Below are 5347 nucleotides of genomic sequence, written 5' to 3'. Positions count from 1 at the left end.
AGTAGAATATCAACATAGGCCTTGGACAAATATCTTTCGTTCTATTTTCTTCACGTAAACATTGACTCCAATTTTGTTTCCTACCTCCACACTCACGTAATAAGGAAACAAGCAGTTTCTCATAGAGCAAGTGGGAGTAAAAGCCAATGGACATTCCCTAAGTACATCAGACCCTCTTTTTAGAATAAGAAATACGATCAAGGAGACTTAATCCTGACGTGCTATACTCTTCAATCCTCCTATTGACTAAGTGAAACCGCTGTAATGCTCTGGATATTGACAAGTTCAAGGGATAAACTCGGCACTCGAACCCTTTGGGCGATCAGTACGAAGGGATAAACTCAGGACTCGAACCCTTTTGGACGATCAGCATGAACGAAGTTGGTGGATTTGACGTCAGACGACTGTCCCTAGGCAATAGAGAGCCACACTGGCTGCCACCCGATGTGAGCAGCAGACGACTCTCTCTCTCTCTCTCTCTCTCTCTCTCTCTCTGTACTGGCCCGTAGCGCACTCCACAGTGATCTGTCAATACAAGGAGCTCCTCCCCCTCTATCCCATACGTACACACCCACTATAAGTTCCAATGAAGCCTGGACAGAGTTTATAGACAGAGTTTATCGTGTTTCTTTTTTTTTTATATAAGATATTTGATCAGATTTAAAGTAGAACTGTTGATGTAAGTGGTTTATGTTCATGATATTCAATTGAGTATTGTTTGATTTTGGTCCTGAGTAGGGATTATTGTGTGTTTATATAGGTCACGTCTGAATTGTATTTCACGTACGATTGTTAGCAATCCCCAATTTTGATATATATATATATATATATATATATATATATATATATATATATATATATATATATATATATATATATATATGACTCATATAAAAGCTGATGAAGCTCATTTCTTCAAACAATGCTGACCACATATTTTCATTTGAGTCTCATATGTCATCGTCCAGTGGTTAGTGGCTTTGTGTTCGATTCGTAACGTACCTCCGACGTGGTTGTGGTTTTGTGTGGTTGTGGTCATGGATGTGGCCACAGGGGGTTCGTAAGGTATGGCTGTGGTCGACTCAGGGGAAGAATATGAGGGCGTGTAAGGAGGGACATGTCATTAAGGGGAATTACCACTTGGTATGAAGTCGTTCAATGGCGTTTACTGAAATGAATTAGAATGGATATGGGTATCGTTATGTTCTCTCTCTCTCTCTCTCTCTCTCTCTCTCTCTCTCTCTCTCTCTCTCTCTCTCTCTCTCTCTCTCATTTGAAAGACTTTTTTCGTATTTCTTTTTTTTTTTTCTTAAAACTGATCATCTACTGTAAATAACGTGCTGAAAATACGTCCCCCCCCCCCTTTTTTTTCTCTTCCTCCCTAACTTAAAAAAAAGAATTCTTTTCTTTAAGTTGTCATTGCCACCGGAAACATAGTAATATTTCTTGCTAAAGACTTGATTGATCGTCTCAGCTGATGAAGAAGAACGGTATAAAAACCCAGGGAATCTCACAAGACGTGACTAGAGTACCTGACATGGAGTTTTCATCTTCTGTAACAATTGTTTGCTATTAATTGCTGTCATTTTTTTTAAATGCTAAATTGACAATGTCACTTTTTTTTTTTTAAATGCTAACATGACAATGGATTTCAAAGCCACACGACACGTGTCAGATGAGGCAGAAGTAGGAGGGATGACAGAAAGGGAGATGGAGTGAAAAAGACTTGGGGTTTATCATGGCCTGAAACATTAAGGAGTGTGAGAGGCGTGCACGGGATAGAGTGAATTGGAGAGATGTGGTATATATACATATGGGTGGATAATCTGCTGTCATTGGACTGAACTAAGGGATATGACGTGGTCAAGGGAAACCACCAAAATAATCTTTTTGAACTTCGCTGTCAATGTTTTGAGCTTTGGTTTAAACGAAGCTGTTCTTCGTTTGCTTTGGCGCTACCTTGCTCAAGCGGGAATCGGCATATCAACCATAATCAACTCCTATGTTGCATATTAAGCTTTCCACATACGACATTTTGACCCCATCTTCATCCTAGATACACAACAATAATCCAAACTTCCGGGAACTCACCGTAAAACATGAACTAGCAACGTAAACTATTTCATTTCACATTAAATGTACAGTTGCATATAAGAATGGGAAGGAAATTATTGGTGACTTTTTTCAAATGGTAATAATGCCAATCCTCACATAGTTGAAAACGTTCTTGAAATAAACGCACATTTATGTATGAAAACATCTAGCATTTAGCACAACACATCCCACACTTTTCTTGTAAGAGCAAATCGGGGGTATTAAACAAATCCATAATTACATTACTATATTTTAATGATACGTTGGACCACAACATCAAACAGTAACAGATAACAGAGATTTCTTTTAAAAGTCTGGTTTCTCCTCTTCTTTTGTCTTCTCTGAAATAAAGAATTGGATTAGTTATTGAGTACTAATGAAACATAGAGTGGGATGCTGTTAATAAGCCATCATCATATAGTTTGAAAGGTAGAAAACATTACACCTGTATACGTCTTGTCAATGTATGAATATAAGATTAATAACGCTATCATTACGGATTTAATGATAATGGTGTAGGAAAAAAAACAGAAATAAATATGATCGTAGCAAGACTCATAAACAATATAATTCTGTGTTGTATTTCCATCCAGCAAATTGGACAGATTTCGTCCAATGGAATTCGACGACAATGAAACTTACTTGATCATTTTCCGTATCCACCACCATATCCACCACCGCCATGTCCACGTCCACCGCCACCATATCCACCACCGCCATATCCACCACCGCCATATCCACCACCACCCATATCCACCACCATAGCCACCGCCTCCGTAGCCACCTCCACCATAACCACCACCTCCACGTCCGCCTCCATAGCCACCTCCTCCACCGTAGCCGCCGCCTCCACGTCCGCCTCCACCATAGCCACCGCCTCCGTAGCCACCTCCACCATAACCACCACCTCCACGTCCGCCTCCTCCACCATAGCCACCTCCACCATAGCCACCGCCACCATGGCCACCACCTCTATAGCCGGGCTCGGGGTCGGCTATGGCCACAGCACAGAAGGTGGCTGTGAGGCACAGAACCATGACCTGGAAGACATAGAAGTTGTGATATAGTCATAGTTTTGATCTATATTCCTTGGGAATATAGATCACACTAGAACGTTCAATCTAATGCTACCTCAATTGTTGTAAGATGGTCGTGGGTGATATAATCTTGCTTGACAGTGGTTTGATTTCTACACTTGCTGGGTAATGGCGTGATGGCGTTGCGAAAACGGAAGGAAATTCAACAGAACCCGACCACGATGATGGAAATTGAGATGGAAATGATATATATAGTCCAGCGAACAACATATTTCCCTTTGATTTCAATGCATAAACTTAAGGAGAGAAGTGCAACGTCAGGTTTGTGAAAGAACAAATGTTAGTGTTTTGATCGGAGATGGCATTTTGACCCAATCTCTCAAATTTCTAGTAGGCATCTAACCGTGTATTATGATAAGCCAGAGGCAGTGTTACCAGCCAGCTGTGGCACTCCACCTTACCGTCTTGGTCACCATGGTGATGGTCGTCGGGTCGGGTAACTTGAGGGAAAGGTGGAGTCAAGTCAAGGCTCTCGTGTGTGAGTGGCAGTGGCGACTGTGCCAGACCTGGCCCCTCTGTCGGGCTATATACCTGCACTCAAACACGGAACAAGGCCATCCATGACCCTCCCTCTCTCTCTTCTCCAAGCACCAGCAGCAGTGGAGGATGACATGGCACCTCACTCAAGCTGCCGGGATGTCGCAGATGATCGCTACACACACACACACACACACACACACACACACACACACACACACACACAGAGCTCTCCAAGTTGTGGTGGGTGATGTCAACTGTAGCCCACTGCCCCCCCGTTGTAGCTGTGGGGGGGCCCCCAAGTGTTATTCACTGTCCTGTTGTTCATTTTGCGACGGTGAGTTTTAGAAGTCTTGGTCACCTGCTCCATCAGGGGTTGTGGTAATGAGCCCCTCCCCAGATATTGGTCAGTGTCCTTCTTGTCCTTCCATGTTGCGACGTGAAGGCCAAGTGTTGGTCAAACGCACACACACACACACACACACACACTGTCGGTCAAGTTATTGTACCGTGCCCAAGTGCTAGGTAGCTCCTTTGATGTCAAAGGTCTTCAAAAAAACAGATGGTTTCATCTCTTGAAATAAAGGAAGGTTCGCCAATATGATTATATGATTATCTTACGTTCTCGGGACGAAGGACATCCACAAGAATCATGAACCACAGAACTGTTATGGTCTGTGTCCTGTGAATAAGAGTTCGGAAGTACATTTCTGTATTTGTTCATCATTTCACTCGTACACTGACACTGGTTATACTGGCACTGACACCGGCACTTATACACTGACTCTGGTACACTGGCACCTATCTATAGTATGCACCAATACTACTTTCTGCCATTTTTAGTGCGATCAGATTCCTTTGAAGCGTCTTTGACTGTGCCAAAGACATTATGACCGAGAGAGTATGAAATTCTTTATTTTGTATTGATCTCCATTTCATTCAAGCTACGTCTGTCGTTAATTATATAAGTATGTAGATTCACAGATTGAGGAAGGATTTTCTTTTCCATATTTAAGATAAAAAAGAGATCGTACTCACTCATGCACGCTTGAAAATTCATACACAGATTCAAGTCATACTATGGAAAAGTTGCGTTTGGGAGCAGAATCTACGAGACATTTCTCCAAAGATGGACCAGTCACTTTCAAAGCAGTGAGTTGCCATTACATTGTGTCGTTTTGACACCAATGGATTTTGTGGTGAGATGGATGATATGTGATCATAGGATCTTGACCAACTCTGTAGAAATCTCTTGGAACTATACTGAAAGGAAGTTTGTGAACATTGACCAAGTCATTGTGGGTAATAGTCAATCCCTTTCCAGATTATCAGTTCGAGCTCCTGTGTAGTTCTGGGAGGAGAAAATAGTGAACATTTTTTACTGTACGAAGGATTTTGTCATATTGGATATAATAACCCCTTTTTGCTTATGGTTTGATATGATTATCATTTGCCCTTTTATGACTTTCATCATTGCCTCGTATTATTCCATGTCATATGTCGCTACGCCTTCCAGCTGAAGGCCTTTATTCAGAAGCCCCTCAAATAAACCACAGGGAGTGGTTGCAGTCTCTGGACACAACATGGTTGTGTGTTTCGAAGTCCTTCTGTAACTTAGTCTAAATGATCCGTTGGAAATCATCAGTATTACGACCATATGCCAGATGCCACGACCACTG

General features: G+C 41.9%; 1 pseudogene; it reads right to left on the bottom strand.

Annotated features, from left to right (window-relative positions):
* Positions 1-2331: 2331 nt before the first annotated feature.
* Positions 2332-3694, bottom strand: LOC139761537 (uncharacterized; annotated as a pseudogene).
* Positions 3695-5347: the final 1653 nt, after the last annotated feature.

The sequence above is a fragment of the Panulirus ornatus genome, chromosome 40, assembly GCF_036320965.1.
Source record: "Panulirus ornatus isolate Po-2019 chromosome 40, ASM3632096v1, whole genome shotgun sequence".
NCBI classification, from domain to species: Eukaryota; Metazoa; Arthropoda; class Malacostraca; order Decapoda; family Palinuridae; genus Panulirus; species Panulirus ornatus.
This window is presented reverse-complemented; position numbering and strand designations above follow the sequence as displayed.